Source organism: Furipterus horrens, unplaced genomic scaffold, assembly GCF_987537825.1.
Source record: "Furipterus horrens unplaced genomic scaffold, mFurHor1.1.pri manual_scaffold_7, whole genome shotgun sequence".
NCBI classification, from domain to species: Eukaryota; Metazoa; Chordata; class Mammalia; order Chiroptera; family Furipteridae; genus Furipterus; species Furipterus horrens.
In genome coordinates this window covers 107,897,405-107,914,790 of record NW_028327177.1, presented here as the reverse complement: position 1 = coordinate 107,914,790, position 17,386 = coordinate 107,897,405, and the positions used below count along the sequence as shown (strand labels likewise).

The 17,386-nt window shown below is 42.4% G+C and overlaps 1 protein-coding gene and 1 pseudogene across 1 annotated transcript in view; one reads left to right on the top strand and one right to left on the bottom strand.

The window, feature by feature from the left end:
- Positions 1-17,386, top strand: part of PXYLP1 (2-phosphoxylose phosphatase 1) — a 71,934-nt gene that overhangs the window by 19,278 nt on the left and 35,270 nt on the right. The gene's annotated exons all lie outside the window — the stretch shown is intronic.
- Positions 11,549-11,891, bottom strand: LOC150005015 (transcription elongation factor A protein-like 8; annotated as a pseudogene).

The window sequence follows — 17,386 nt, the reverse complement described above, 5'->3', positions numbered from 1 at the left end:
GTATGGGAACTGGAGGTGAGGCTGGGCTAACAGTGGGGCCTTGCAGGCCATGGACAGGGTTTCATGATCATCCCAACAACATTATGGGAAACCATGAAAGGGCCAGACCTCTGATGTCACCTTCCAGGAAGATTATAGAAAACAGTCCGATTGGCTCACTTATATGTGGAGTCTAAACAAATGAACAAACCAACAAAACTAAGTTTATAGATACAGAGAACAGATTGGTGGTTGCCAGAAGCAGGGGGATGGGTGAAGGGGGTCAAAAGGTACAAACTTCCACTTATAAAATAATTAAGTCATGGGGATGTAATGTACAACATGGTGACATTGTTATAATATTGTATTATACATATGTGAAATCTGCTAAGAGAATAGATGTTAAAAGTTCTCATCACAAGAAAAATACATATTATAACCATGTATGGTGACAGATGTTAACCAGATTTATTGTGGTGATCATTCTGAAATATATACAAGTAACCAATCATTATGTTGTGCATCTGGAACTAATAATACTATATGTCAGTTATACCTCAATGGGGGAAAAAATTCATTCTTTGGAAAGAACAAGATTTTGCATTGTTTTAAAATGAATCTGTTAGAATGATTTTTTTTTCTTACCAAAGAAGACTTTCAGGTATGTTCCTAAGTTATGAAAAGGAAACACAGCCCTGGCTGAGTAGCTCAGTTGATTAGAGCATTGTCCCAATATGCCAAGGTTGCAGGTTCGTTCCCCAGTCAGGGCACATAAAAAAATCAATCGATGAATGCATTAAAAAGTGCAACAGTAAATTAATGTTTCTTTTTCTCTCTCTTCATTTCTCTCTCTCCCTTTCTCTCTTTTTCCTTCCCTTCTCTCTCTAAAATCAATTTTAAAATATTTAAAAGAAGAAGAGGAAGCACAGGTCTCCATCCTGACGGAATTGGTGATGAGGCAGTCTGTGGCTCATTATCACTGGTTGGTGGGCAGAGCCAATCTTCCATAACCAACAGAACTCACAACACTGTTACTGGACATAATCTACAACAAATTTTCCTACCATTGTGATGTCCTGTAATGCCCAGCTATAATGCAACCACTGGCAACAAATAGTGCCCAACTAATTACAACAGACCTTGGAAGATGACTTAAGACAACATCTAAATATTGCATGATAGCACTTTACCCTATTTAGTAGACACCCTCAGAAACACAATTAGAAATTCAGTTTTATGGTGGTAATCGTCGGCAGCCGTCCGTCTCGAGAGACGATGGTGTAGCTTCTTAAGTGTCCATCTGCACCGCCGAGAATGGCTGTGCAGTCCGACTCGGGAGTGACACGGCATCTGTCTCCTCCCGTGTTGAATTGACATCTTGCGATGACGCTGGAGTGTCCTCTCCAGTGGAGCTGAAGCTACAGAGCCTGGGCAGGGTGATATGGAGGGTCTGCTGTTGCCCATGCAGCAGACCCCCCCTCTCTTCGCAGCTGAAGGGTCCAAGGGAAAGACGGAGTCAATACAGCTTGGCTTCAGGTGCGCCGCAGGAGTTGCCGGTGTTGACTACAACGTCAAACCGCCTTAGGGACTCCGGCTCCGGATTTTCTGTCGGGGTTTACTCCCTTAGCCTTTCCCCAGAAGAGGTATGCCGCAAGGCAGCGGAGGTTTTTTGGAGTCAGAGTTTTCCTTCTCTGATGTACCCTGACTGGAAGATCGAACCAGCGACACTTAGCTCGCAGGCCGACGCTCAATCCACTGAGCTACGAATTTGCTCATTTAGCTTAGGTTTGTGGAAACGATCATGACCACTACAGTGTTTTGCATTCTCAGAATCACTTCTGTCAACAACTTCTTCCCCCACATGTACTATTTGACTTTTATTTTTTTAATCCCTAGTAATTTATAGGTAAGTATGACCCACACTGGAAAACTCGGAAGGGCCCACCATCCACTAAGATAGGGTCTCTGCCTATCTTAGTTTCAAGTTAGGTCAATGTAAGTATCATAACCCAGATCACAGTGGTTTAAAGATGTAAACGATCACAAGCTCCTGGCTGAGTAACTCAGTTGGTTAGCGCATCATCCCTATATGGCAAGGTTGCAGATTCGATCCCCTGTCAGGGCAGGTTATAAGAAACAACCAATGAATGTATGAATAAGTGGAACAACAACCCTCCCCCCTTTATTCCTCTCTCCAAAATCAATAAATAACTTAGAGGAAAAAGAAACATTAAGTAAATTAGTAATTAGTTGGAATAGGGATTAAGAATGGGGATGACCTGTAAAAGTTCACAAGGGATCTTATTGGGATAATGAATATGCTCTAAAACTGCATTATGGTGATGGCCTCTCAACTCTGTAAATCTACTAAAAACCATTATACACTTGAAGCTGGTGAATTTTATAGTATGTACATTATACCACAGTAAAGTTGTTTAAAATAAAAAATAAAAAAATGAAGATGTAAACGATCAGAGCTCTCCCCAGAATGTTGTCTGATAATATGCTTGAAGGGTTAGCCTCAATCTACATTTAAATCCATGCTGGAAAACTATTGCTCCAGAGCAACAAAATTGATGTTATTGGTGTATTTTCACATGGGTCGAACACCATGAGTGGAAAGGAATTAACCATTATTGAGTTATTATGATTTGGGCATTTTAAATATATTATTTTGTTAAATCTTTATCAAAAGCCTACATATGGACAAGTATTAGTTAGTACTAATGTTAAACTACTATAATATACAAATCCTCAAATTTCATTGGCTTATCACAATAGGTTATTTTTCCTTCATAAAAATAGTCCGGTTTGGTTCCAAGACAATGGTGTCAGTAATGGGAGTGAGGAAAGGGGTGTGATTATTACTGCAAATAATGCTGCAGTGAACATGGGTGCAGATATCTCTTCAAGATAGTGATGATATTCCCTTCAGATATGTACCCAGAAATGGAATTGCTGGACCATATGATAGTTCTATTTTTAAATTTTTTAGAAACCTCCATACTGTTTATCATAGTGGCTGCACCAATTTACATTTCCACCAAGAACTGCACAAGTGTTCCCTTTTCTCCATATCTTCACCTGCACTTGTTATCTCTTGGGCTGGGTTTTTGTTTTTTTATTTAATTAATTGATTTATTTTTAAGTATATTTTATTGATTATGTTGTTACAGTTGTCCCAATTTCTTTTCCCTTTGCTCCCCTCCACCCAGTACCCCCCTTCCCTCCAGCAATCCCACACCCCTTAGTTCATGTCCATGGGTCATGCATGTAAGTTCTTTAGCTTTACCCTTTCCTATATTATTCTTAACTTCCCCGTCTATTTTGTACCAACTGATTATGCTTTTTAATCCCTGCACCATTTCCCCATTTCTCCCCCTTCCACCCCTCCATCCAATAACCCTCCAAATGATCCCCATACCTATGATTCTGTTCCTATTCTGGTTTGCTTAGTTGGATTTTGTTCTTATTTTTTAGATTCAGTTGTTGATAGTTGTGAGTTTGTTGTTATTTTAATGTTCATAACTTTGATCTTTTACTTAAGTAAGTCCCTATAACATTTCATATAATAATGGCTTGGTGATGATGAACTCCTTTAGCTTTACCTTGTCTGGGAAGCACTTGATCTGCCCTTCATTCTAAATGATAGCTTTGTTGGATAGAGTAGTCTTGATTGTACGTCCTTGCTTTTCATCACCTTGAATACTTCTTGCCAGTCCCTTCTTGCCTGCAAAGTTTCTTTAGAGAAATCAGCTGGTAGTCTTATAGGGACCCATTTGTAGGTAATGCTCTGCTCTTCTCTTGCTGCTTTTAAGATCCTCTCTTTATCTTGAAACTTTGGCATTTTAATTATGATGTGTCTTGGTGTGGTCCTCTTTGGGTTCAGCTTGTTTGGGACTCTCTGTGCATCCTGGACTTGTATGTCTATTTCCTTTGTCAAATTTGGGAAGTTTTCTTTCATTATTTTTTTCACATAAGCTTTCAATTTCTTGCTCTTCCTTTTCTCTTTCTGGCACCCCTAGGATTCAGATGTTGGCACGTTTAAAGTTGTCCCAGAGGTTCCTAAGCCTCTCATCAGTTTTTTCAATTCTTGTTTCTTCATTCTGTACTGGTTGACTGTTTTTTTCTTCCTTATGTTCCAAATCATTTATTTGAACCCTGGTTTCCTTCCCTTCACCATTGGTTTTGTGTGGATTTTCCTTCGTTTCATTTAGCATAGCCTTCACTTCTTTCCTTAGGCGTCTGCCATAATTAAGTATATCTGTCAAGTCTGTGAGCATCTTTATCACCAGTGTTTTGAACTTATGTATGTTAGGTTGGCTATCTCCTTGTTAGGTTGGCTATCTCCTTGTCGCTTAGTTCTCCCACTGGAACTTAGATCCGTTCCCTCTTTTGGGCCATACCTCTATGTCTCCTCAGGCTCCTGTGTTTGTTTGCCTCTGTGTCTTAGATAGAGCTGTCACTCCTGTTACGTTGTAAGGGGAAGGGCCTTAGGTATTCACCAGTACAGGGTGACCTGTTTCACCATGTTGTGGCACTGTATGTAGGGGAGGGGTCTGAGAGGGAACGATGCCACTTGCTCAACACTCTCCCCTTTTCCAGGCACTTCTCCTACTCTCTGTATGGGACTGGTGCCTCTCTAGCTGTTGTCATGGCTGTGGTTCCCAGAGTGGGTGGGTTTGCAGATGTTCTAGCATCCTGGGGGCCTCTAAACAAGCAGAGTCTGCTGAGAGACTGGCAGGTTCTTCCTCCACCCCAATCAACACTGGTTTTCACAGTCAGAAGCAAGGAGGCTTTATTTCCCCTGGCACTGGAACCATGAGCTGTGTGGTCTGGTCTGGTCTGGTGCTAGGAGCACTCCCCAGGTGTCCCTCTCTACTTTTTAAAATGTGTGACTGCGCTTTCCACAGGCCTGCCACTGCCGTCACTGCTGCCACCACCACACTGCTTCCTCTCCACCCCAGCTCCGTCCTACCTGTCTGGATGAGTATTTCTTTATATCTTTGTTTGTTGGACTTCCATGTAGCTCGATTTTCTGGAACTTATGGTTGTCTCTAGTTTTGAGATAGTTGTATTCCTTCTTAGTTGTGGAGGGAGATGCAGCATGTCTGTCTAGGCCTTCATCTTGGGTGGAAGTCTATTTTTTATGACAACCATTCTAACAGGTATACGGTGATTTCTCGTTGTGGTTTAAATTTTTTTTTTTTTAATCCTCACCTGAGTATATGCTTTTGTTGATTTGAGAGAGAGAGAGAAAGAGAGAGAGAGAAACATTGATCGGTTGCCTCGTGAATGCACCTTGACTGGGGATAAAACCCTCAACTTAGGTTTATGCCCTGACCAGGGATCAAACCCACAACCTTTTGGTGTATGGGACAATGCTCCAATCAACTGAGCCACCTGGCCAGGGCTCTCACTGTGGTTTTGATTTGAACTTCCCTGATGATTACTGATGTTGAGTATCTTTTCATCTCTCTGTTGGCTATGTTTATGTCTTCTTTGAAAAAATGTCTATTTAGTTCTGCGCATTTTTAATCAGTGTGTTTGAGGATTTTTTTTTTCTTTTGCTATTTAGTGGTCTAAGTTCTTTATATACTTTGGATATTGACCCGTATCCGATAAATGTTTCCTTCCATTTTGTAGGTTGTCTTTTCATTTTGTTGATTATTTCTTCTGCTGTGCAGAAGCTTTTTAATTTGATGTAGTTCCACTTATTTATTTTCACTTTTGGTGTCAAATCCAAAAAATCATTGCCAAGACCAATGTCAAGGAATTTACTTCCCATGTTTTTTTCCAGGAGTTTAAGGTTTGAGGTCTTACTTTCAAGTCTTTAATTTATTTTCAGTTAATTTTTATGTATAGTGTAAGATAGGGGTCCAGTTTCATTCTTTTGCATGTGGCAATCTGGTTTTCCCAATACTGTTTATTGAAGCAACTGTCATTTATCTGTTGTATATTACTGGCTCCTTTGTCATAAGTTAATTGACCACCTATGCATGGTTTTTTTCCTGGATTCTCTATTCTTCTCCATTCATCTATGTGTCTGTTTTTATGCCAATACCATGTTGTGTTTTGATTACTATAGCTTTGTAATACAGCTTGAAATCAGGATGCATGATGCTACTTCTTTCTCAAGATTGCTTTGGCTATTCAGGGTCTTTTGTGGTTCCATACAAATTTTAGGATAGGTTTTTTCTATTACTATGAAAAATGCTGCCCTGGCTGCTGTGGCTCAGTGGATTGAGCATCGGCCTGCGAGTCAAGTGTCGCTGGTTCGATTCCCAGTCAGGGCACATGACTAGGTTGCATGTCAGGTTCCCAGTTGGGGGCGTGAGTGAGAGGCAACCACACAGTGATGTTTCTCTCCCTCTCTTTCTCCTTTCCTCGCTCTCTAATAAAATAAAGAAAGAAACAAACAAATAAATTATTTAAAAAAAAAAAGAAAGAAAAATGCCATTGGAATTTTGATAGATTCCATAGATTGCTTTGGGTAGTATAGACATTTAATCAATATTAATTTTTCCAAACCATAAGCACAGAGCATCTTTCCATTTGTTTGTGTCTTCTTTTATTTCTTTCATAAATCTCATATATTTTTCAGTGTATATATCTTTCAACAATAGCTAAAATTATTCCTACATATTTTATTCTTTTTGATGCTATTATAAATGGAATTATTTTCTCTTTTGATAGTTCGTTGTTAGAAATGTGTATAGAAATGTAATTGACTTTTGTGTATTGATTTTGTGTCTTGCACCTTTACTGAATTTGTTTACTCTAATAGATTTTTTGGTGACATCTTTAAGGTTTTCTGTATATAATAAGTCATCTGAAAATACAGACCCTTTTACTTCTTCCATTCTGATCTAGATGCCTTTTATTTCTTTATCTTGCCTAATTGCTCTGGCTGGCACTTTTAGGACTATGCTGAAAAGAAGTGGTGAGAGCAGGTTTCCTTGTCTTGTTCCTGATCTTAGAGGAAAAGCTTTCAGTTTTTCACCACTGTGTATGATAAGAACTACTGACTGCGGGGGGGTGGAGTGGGGGCTTGTGTTTCATTACAGCTTTAACCCAAGCCGTATCAAAGTTTTGGAGCTTATAACAGTGTTATTCCCCACTTTATTGTAAGGGAGTGATTCACATTCCTTCCCAAGTTAAATGTCTGCGATTCCTATGTCACACCACTCTTAGCTGCTCTTTGTTCTACCTGTCTTTTCATAAGGGCAAAGGCAGGAAAAGAGCTTTTTAAGCTTGTTTTGGTTTCCAAATCAGAGAATCCTTGGATCTTAACACATGGAGGTCTCCTAGAGGTCAGCTCTCCACAGCAGCCCCAGCCAGTGGCTGTCCACACATGAACTACCTACCTCCTTGGGCAGGAGGGCTCATTCTGTACTGACCCTCATGCTGCCAGCCTCCCACCAAACCAGCCAGCAGTTTTATAGAAGATATTTTAAGGGCATGTAGTCCCTGCCTGCAGGCACCAGCATTAGTTACTATCCATAGACAGCCTGGTGCCCCTTGCTTTGTCATGATCCAGTCATGGGATGGGCTGGCAGTGAGCACAGGCTTTTGTCAAAGCTCTGTAGGTGAGTGTGCTCATGGCCTGAAAAAGATCGGGCGAAATGCCTTGATCTGTGGCATGTATGAGTGCTCTTGGTCATGATTCCATCCAGAGCAAAATTCCATTTCTGTGTGGTATTGTTAACATAGAAAATGCAGCTTTCAGAAAGAGTAAGTGGCCTTGGCAACCTGTAGTTCCAGGTGTGCCTGATGCACATTGCACAGCTGTGATTCTCAGGCCCTGGTAAGCGCTTTGTTTCTGCCTCTAAAAGGTGGCTTTTACCATGTGAACCTTCATTGTACACCACTCGTATTTGTAGCTTTACAACCCTGCCTATTTAATCCTCTTACGTTTTCCTTGACATTTTGATACAGTTTGCTGGCCAAATAAAAAAGTATCAGACATATTTTTAAATCCTGCCAACAGTGTTTCTTCTTTTTTGCTCTTAAGGTATTAGAGTTGCTCTCAATATTCTAAAATAAGAATGCCAGTTTTATACATAGCTGCTTCTAAAACTAAAGAAAGAACAAAGCAGTGAAGTTGGGTGGAGCACATACTTGTCCCAAAATGTCAGGAGTACATAAAAGTGAAAATCCTGGTTTGATGAATTAGTGATTTCAGTCTGGTGTGTGCTGAGAAATGCCCAGGCACCTTGAGCTGGAAAAAAACCTCAAAGGAGAGAGTGGCAGGAGCATACACTTCACAAATGAAGGGAAAAAACATTCATGTTTCAGGGACTTCTAAAAATCTAAACCTGCAGAGGAGCTGCCTCAAATCCTTTTTGGAGAAAAACAGTTGGTAAATAATTCATGATGCCTGTTTAAACACATAAAATAGGAATCAAAGGTCTCGTTGGCAGACGTGTACAGCCAGTAGGCCGACGGATGCGGCGCTGCCTTTTGTCACCACTGAATTCTACCTGAGCAAACCAGCACTGATGTTTCTCAAACATATAATTATGACTGTGTGCGCTTTGATTGCTAGATCTGAAAAGTCCTGCTACTGTCATCAGATGGCTGGGTTTGAGAATAACTTTTTAAAATAATAGTGTGTGTTGTCAAGTCTTCTCCAGGTGTGGGTTGTTGCAGACATCCCCTTTTTCCCTTGTTCCTAATAGAGCTCCGATTCTGCTCAGGTCTCCACCCTCTCCCTCCTCGTGTGGGCCTCTGCAGGGAGGTGAATCTCGATTGGTTTCACCCGATCACTGTGGCCTGTTCCCAGCGCCAGCGATTGGTTTGGGCATGGGCCTATGACACAGCTCTAGCCATTGGGTGTTTGGGGACATCCGCTAGAGGGTTTCTGGAAAGGCTTCCTTGCTTCCAGTAGAAATGTGCAGCTTGCAAGTGTGACTGTGTGGCTATGGTCTTATGACTCTTGAGGGTAGCCATCCTTGGGATAAGACAAATAAGGAGATGACAGAGAGCCCAGGGATGGAAATGTTCCAGTTCCCGATGGTGCCATTGAGTTGCTCAATTAACTGATCCTAGAGCTGCTCTTCCTGAGACTATGGCTTGTTATGTGAAAATGTTGATGCGTCCTGTTGCATTGGCAAGTGTTCCCTGTTCCTGTAGCCAAGTCATTGCCAAAGATGCAGGAATTAAGGTAAAACAAAAAATAAAACAAAAAGAACAAAGGTTACCACAACCATGTCCCATTCACACCATATTCAGCTCAGTGATTAGAGCTCTCTGCTCAGTGCAATTCATCATAAATGTGTATGTGCTTGTTTATCACTCCCTAGAAGGGGCCTTAGGAAGAGGACCAATGTCTTTTAGTGTTAGTGGCCAGTTCTATTGAGGATATTGGTTTGGCTGCTTTAACAGAAGTTGAAATAACAATGAGTTTAAAAGGGTTTGTGGGATTGATTTTTTTTTTTCTCCTGAAAACAATATGATAGACAGTCAAGGAAATGGGTATCCTGCACCATGGGGTCACCCAGGGTTTTTATCTGTCACCCATTAGGATGTCTTCCCTGTGCATCAGGAAGGCTGGCCCATCACCGCACCAGTGATTCAGAGATGGAAAAGGGGGAAGAAGCAAGGTCAGAGTGGGATTACACATGTTACTTCCAGTCACTACTCACTGGCTGGAACTTGATTATACAAGTATAAGACAACTAGTTGCAAGGGAGTCTAGGGAATATTACCTCTAGAGGGGTGGTCATGTATTCAGCTAAAACCTAGAGGATTTTGTTAGGTAGAAGAAAATAGATATCGGTGGATACTAAGAAGTGTCTAGAATGAAGAGAAATAACATGACAGAGTGCTGGGTGCCACCCTATGGTGGTGCAGCAAGGGTTTGAGCCATGAGAGCCAGGCTCTCTGGACACCTGGAACTTCGTGCTACTTCTGACCTGTCCTGGCCGCTCTTCTGGTTAACCAAGGGACTTGAACCAAGTGGTGTTTAAGACCTCTTCAAAATCTGATTTTGTCTGGCATGATCCTATGGGCATTCTATTTCTAGTGTGGAAGAAGAGACAGGGGCTAGCAGGGTGGCTATTTCATACATGGTGGTGGGTATTAAAACCATAAGAGAAGTCATTGTTAACTTTTATTGAGCGGTTATTAGGAGCCAGGTACTGTGATATGTCCTTTACATATGTTAACTTCAGGAACCCTTCTGCAACCTATGCGATGAACTTTATAATTGTCCCCATTTTATAGATGGGAAAACTGTGACTGAGTAAGGGTAGGAGAAGGGCTCTAGACATTGCTAGCTGGCCCCTGAGCCCATGCACTTCACTGTGCGGTATGGGAAGAACTGGGACATGGAAGGGGACTTGTGGAATGTAGCCAGATTATAGCGAATCCTAAAAAGCAGGGGAAAGAGCACTGGGCTGATGCTCCCTTTATCCAGGGCCAGCTTTGGGACTGACATGCAGCACTGACTGTCTCCCTCCAGTCCAGTGGTCACCTCATAGCCAGGAGATGGTTGTTGCCATTGCTGTGAGGGATTGCATCACCCGTCACTGTTCCAGGGTAGAAGACAGGCTGCTGTACAGGAGCAGAGGACCCCTGTGAGAGAGGAGCCCTGGGAGTGTCAGCTGTGGGGTAAAGTACAGGATGTTCAGGAGGCCCTATTAGGTATTCTTTAAGGTGCTGCCCCTGCTGAGAAGAGCGGGAGGCCTCTGGGCCTGCTCCTGGTCTATATTTCCCAAGGGGGCTTGGCCTCAGAAGAGATAAAACCCTGGCCTAGAAAATAAGGGTCAATCCACAAAGTTGTTATGTCCCTCAAGCTGACACTGCTTGGTAGCATGCATCCTGGAGTTAACCCCCACCCTCGCTCTGGCCTGGAGGTCAGTGACTTTGTGCCCAGTGGGAACTCCAAGGGGTGTGTTTATAGTCTCCTTGGCGGTGAGACTCCTTGGGGTCAGTGTGTATGCTGGCCTGAGCAGGGGGAGTGAGACTCTGTGTGTGTGTGTGTGTGTGTGTGTGTTTAATAATTGCCAGTTGTATTCCTCTGGCTAAGTGATCCAGAGGTGAGTTGAGGTTTACATTTTAATAGTTATCTCATCACAAGTTTAGGCACCCCCAGTGCCCTTCTAAGCTGGTTGCAAATTATTTGATTCTCTTACTTATTAAAGTTTTTAAAATTCTGTCTGTGACACGTATTCATTAAAAAATAAAACTCACACTACACAGAAATAAGCACAGTTCAGTTTTTGATGTATGTGTGGATACACACACATGCGCGCACACACAATTTGGCATTTTTACCCTACACATGTGAGCTGATACTAAATATGCTACCTTGTAACTTGTTATGTTTCACTTTACAATATGGGATGAACATATTCTCATGCATTTGTGTGAAACTTCCCAATTGAATAGAGTGGAGAATAGGTCAAGATACAAAATCCAGTAAGATGCATGTAACAAGGAAACTACCTAAAACAAAATTCCACCAGATTTAAAAGTAAAACAGAGGTGAAACATACATCAGAAAATGCTAACAGAAATAAAGCAGGGAATAGATTTTACTATCAGATTAAAAATTAATAATAATTCAAGGCCCAAAACACACAGGGTGAGGATGTCTGTGTGACTGTCTTTGCTTCCAGTGCATCATCACAAACGTGTGTTTTCTTTCTTCGCTAGGCCTCCCAACTCATCTGCTCCTCTTAGCATTTCTTCAGGGCTCAAATGCTGATGGGAGCGTCCTCTTTAAATCCCTGGACAGGCTGAGTCAGCCCATTTCTAAGGTTTCCTTCTGCTTCCTAGCTTACACCTTCACCAGAAGGTTGAGGGTTTCCTTCTTCCTCCCACGGTACCTCTTCTGAAGGGTGGTCTTACGCAGCCTTTGGCTTGTTCTGTGGTTTTCCTTCATTTTCTTCACAAGACTCTTGCATGTTGAGTATTTTTCTATTATTTCCTTTTTGAATAAATTAATCCTGCAGGGACCCAGGGGATTTTTCTCCTTCCCTCACTGGATTTGTGTCGCATCCCAAAGACCAAGAGTCCCGGAAGGACCTGGGGCTCTTTTCTCCTCCAGCAACAGGGAGCTGCTGCAGGGAAACAGGCCTGGGACTGGAAGCACTTTTGTAGCTCAGCTGCCTGTGGGTGCCAGACCACAGACAAACCCTTCCCTTGGGTGGGGGCTCCCCTGCCCAGCTCCTCTGGCACCTCTGGGCAGCCATCTTTCCCCAGACACAGCAGACTCAATGCACGTGCAGCTGCCTCCTTTCTTGGGCTCCTCTCATTCACAAACAATGCAAACTCTCCTCCTACCCCCAAAAGGCAGTACATCAGTACATTCTTAGTGCATTCTGTTTTCCTAAAATGCAATTACAAACACAGCAGCTCCAATCTGCTCTTCAAGATTGAGCTCTGGCTGAGCCTCCTCGAGGAAACCTACCCACCCACTCTGGGCCAGGGAAGACCTCCTCCCCTCCCCATCCTGCTTCCCCATTGGCACTGGTTTCATATAGCCTAATGGTCTATCTATACTGGACTGGCCAAAAAGTCCATTTGTTTTTTTCCATAAAATAAAAGACACCTTTTTCATTTTCACCAGTATCTGGATTGATTTGGATATTATGAGTATGTCAGCTATCTCCCTCTATTGGCTTCTAGTGGGTAGAGGCCAGGGATGCTGCTAAACATCTTCCAATGCGTAAGACAGCCCCACAGCAAAGAATTATTTGGCCAAAATGTCAATAGTACTAAGAAACTTTACAAACCATTTTGACACGTCCGATTAGTCACAGCATGTTCCCCATACACTGCACAAATCTATTTTTGCATTCAGTAACATTTTTACCTTTTTTGAAATAATAAAGCATAATATGCCAAAATGTTGCATGTTTCCTTCCATCTTCAGTATCAAAATGGCTGCACAAAAATTCACTAATTTTGATAAATTTTTTAAATGTATGCTAATATGACAGTTGTCACAGTACAAAGTAACACGATTGTCTCAAATGAAGTTCAAGACAACTAAGCACCTAGTGAGCCATCATACAGAAAAAATTAAACAAACTTTTTGGCCAACCTAATATTTACTCATTGTTCCACTGATCAGACTGTGAGCCGCCTTTCTTTTTACACTTAAAATTTTTTTTTTTTTAATTTCCGATGTACACAAAAGCAGAGAGGATCATATAACAACCCTCCCTCCCGCCCCTGCCAAGGATCCGTCACCCAGCTTCAACAGTTGTCAACATTTTGCCAGTTTTGTTTCATTAATTCCTCCTCAAAAGCCCTCCCAGTATTTTAAAGCAGTTCCTAGATCTCATATCATTTTTACCATAAATGCTTTTGCACATGTCAGCTGTGAACTTTAAGATGGCAGAAACGGTTCTGCGTCTCATGTCTTCAGCACTTCAGAGGGTGCGCAACACAGATCAGTTCTTGGAAAATATGTTGTTTTGAAATGACGGGGTGACTGAATTGGTTTCAACCTTTAGAACTGAGCCTGAAGATGAGTTCAAATGTGAATAACTGCTGGGAACCCACAGCGTCCTTGGTGCCTCTCCTACTGCCTGGGTTTTTCAGGAGGTTCTGAAATCTGTCATTCATCAGACTTTAAAGTTGGTTTATTCTTAGCCAAGCATCTCTGATTTTGCAATTAAAATCTACTTTGAGGTAACCTTGGACAGGGAGGACTATTAAGATAAAGCTTTTATCTTTGCTTGGTTCATATTTAGTTCACAATTATAGACCTGAGGGTTTTGGTTTTTTTTAAATTATATCACTGTATTTACTTGGGCCAAAGTGATTATGACCAAGAAAAAAATCAAAGTATATAATACATCTGAAGCATTTTCTTTAATACCATCTTTCTGTCTTAGAAATGGCATTTTAACTACACAAATGAGAGATAATTGGATGCACTTTTTTTTTCAAGCAGTTATGGTCATATTTAAAACCCTAAATTCTGCATACATTGAAGAGGACCCCAAGACCTGAGTCACTAGCTGTGACATTTCTAGCTCTTACAAGGTAAAGTCAGACCAGGGCTTGATCTTTGAAACTCTTTGATGGTAGAATGCTGTGTTCCTTCTTTCTCTTCATTCAGAAATGGTATATACCATAATATAATGGGAAGTGCCTATTAACTAATACTCTTTTTTTCCAAATTATATTTTAAAATATTTTTCTTTTACTGTTCAAATCTGCCATAAAGTTGAGTTACAGTTGGCTGGGTTTTGTTTGTTTTATTGTTTGCTGTTTCATTGGGAATTCAGAATAACCATTTTATTTCTGGATTTAAGATATTTTTACCATGTGGGTTTAGCACAGGGGACTAAGGCTGTGCCCAGTAGACATCCGATGACTGGCCACTGTTATATGTTCAGCCACGGACACAGAACAGTTGTTTCCACTGGAATATTTATAGGAATTGGATTTGGTCATGATGCCACATTGAGCCTGGAGCATCTTTTGCATAAAAGGCAATGGGACCTGAGAGTTTGGGGATTAGGAGCTGGGAACCATACTGAAGTAGGTCGTAATCCCACAGCATCTCAGCCTGCTGAAGTAGCAGTGAATCTTCCTAGGAACTTTATTTTCTGGGCTGGGAGTGAGCAGGCTGTGTGGTTTCTGCTGTGGGCCCAGAGACCTAGCTGTCATTTCGCATGACTCAGACAAGTCTGATAAGTGTCTGAGGGTGCTGCAGCTGACCCCAGGGGCATGCATACAGACTCTTGGGGAAGAAATGTGCCGGAAGATGGCCAGAAGGGACCCAGGGATTGTGTGACTTTTAAGTGGCTGCAGGAGCCTCCTTGCTAGGAATGGAAAAAGAGAAGGGGGTCTATGGAGAGCGGGGCTGGAGCTTGGGCCACAGTGATGGACAGCGCCCATTGGCTGGTAGTCTCATCTTCCTGGGATGTGGCCCAACAGAAGCTGATACAAATCTTCTAGGCGGAAAACCTGTGGCGAGGTGGGGGTACCACAGCTGAGTCAGCACCAGGGAAGGCCGGCCAGGAGTGGGCTGTACACATGGCTGTCTGCCCTGTGGCTGCCTGCCTAGACAGTTGGGACTGAGCTGGCGAGTAGGGAAGTAGCCAGTGGCCAGGATTTTGAAGGGGAACCACAGGATGGGGCAGAGGCAGCAGCTCAGGGAAAAGGGCAGATCTTTGTCTTTCAATGATGGTGCAGGGTCTCTGCCATTCCTGCAAGTCCGGGGAGTCCAACACAGCACGGTGACTCTGTGCCACTCCCCTGCAGATGACAATTGTTGTTCCTCACCACCCTCCTGCTTTGTGCTCTTAGCCCCCTTCTCATTTAAACATTGGATCCTGGACTCGGAGAAGTTACGTCAGTTCATTGTGAGGAGGGCATACAGAAAACACATGACAGCACAGGGAACTAGCACACATCTGCTAGTTTCCTTTCCACTATGTCAGGCTCCTCTCAGTCTCTTTCACCAAGGAAGAGTCCCCAGTGAAGATACACCCCAGGGAAGAAGCGTGTGCCCTGGTCCCCACGTTGGACATGAACGTGGGTGCGCACACACACACACACATTGGTTTGAGTACCTAGCTCCAGCTGTAAACACAGGTATCTTCCAATCCATGTGAATTTTGGGTTATGTCATCACCATAGTCATTTTTTAAAAATTAAGAACAAAGCATGACCTTCGTCTCCAAGTTTTCTAAGGAAATCGGCTCCAGAAGAAGACATGTGTATTGCAGTGCTCAGTGTCATTGTCCTCCCCCGCTGCACCTCCTAGGCTGTGTGCACACTCCCAGGTCTGTCATCACAACAAGCTGGTCCCTAGCAAAGGAGAGTCAGAAGGGAGAGGTTACAGAAACCCAGACAGTTTCAAGGGGAAAGAGTGGGTGCTCCCAGATTGAGGCCTGCGTCATCAAATGAACAGCATCACATACGCAGAAATGTCAGTATCCTGAAAACTAAAAGCAGTTAGGCAGTCACATGAGCCCAGCCATCTGGTTAACCAACATATCCTCAGTGTTTTAAATTTAGAACTAAATATAGCCCCTTTCCCAAACAGGACTCAGCATAGTGAAGAATGTAGACAACTTGGTGAATGTGGTGCCCAAAATGAAGATATGGAGATCTACTTAGAAAGTCCTAGTAAACATGCAAGGCACTTCCTCTTTATTGTATCAGTTCTCTTTTGGTTTGTATCAAGCTTCCAAAACGTAGTGGCTTCAAACAGCAGCCATCATGTTTTCTTGTGATATGCTGGTTGGCCATGTGCTTCTTTTTTTTTTTTTTATCTTCTTTATTGAATTAAAATTGTACTATGTATAAAATAGCAATGTATATACAGAGCGATTAAATGCCATTATATATATACAACTATCTTAAAGTCAGGATGCAAGTTACAATGATTATGAATATGAAATTTACATTAAAACATTCTCCGTAGTGAATTCCTTGGCTGTTTTAGTTTGAAGTCGTCGTTTGAGAATTTGGTGATCACTTTCCTTCACCTTATGGTCCATCGAAATCACTTGGCTGGATATATCAATAGGAGATGAAATTTCATTTGTGTATAATTTCTGTTTGGCCCATTTGGGTCAACATACATTTTCTTTACTTCTACATTTGAGAGCTTTGAAGAGCTCATTGTTTCAATTATCTTCTTTGCTTTTGATTGAAAAATTGTTGGAGAATGTTGTAAGAAGTCTCCGAATTTCTGTAGTGTTCCTTCTTTTTTCTTAGTGGCCAAGTTTACCCATGCGGTTCTTTTAGTTTGGACTGACCCTCCTGCTCTCCATCTGCTGGTGGCGTGACTAGGTGGGATGATCTGGGACGACCTTGCTCACATGTGTGGTGGTTGCCAGGCTGGTTGTTTGCAGCCTTGACTGCACATGGTCTTTCATCCACCAGCCACTAGCCAGGCATCTTCACAGGGTGGTCTTAGAGTTCCAAAAGCAGCAAAGGAGGACAAGACCCAATACAAAAGGGCTTTTCAAGCTTCTGCTTGCAGCTCACTTGCTGTTGTCCCATTGGTCAAAGCCAATACCTATTCCAAGCTTAGAGTCAATGTGAGAGGAGATTTTACAAGGCCACTGATCCAGAAAGGCATGAATAGATTGGGGGTCATCACTGCAACAACTCTGCTGTGCTATAAACCTGAGATTTAACTCAGCAATAGCAATTGTTTCCACCCAATGCCCACGTGAAGACAACTCAGAACCATCTTGTGGTTCATCCTCCCGGGTAAACCAAAGGGCAGAGACATTGCAGTTCTAATAGCCACACCTGCCAGTAAGTGATGGAAAGTCTCCTGAGTGGCTGGAGACAGGAAGTGGTTGAGGGGCCAAACATGGCCCAGCACTAGAAGGCTCTGGATGCAACTAAAATAGCTCAACGGTCAGAATGGGGGAAGGTCTGTCATTAGCAGAGGGGGCTACTTAGTGTAGGAACAAGT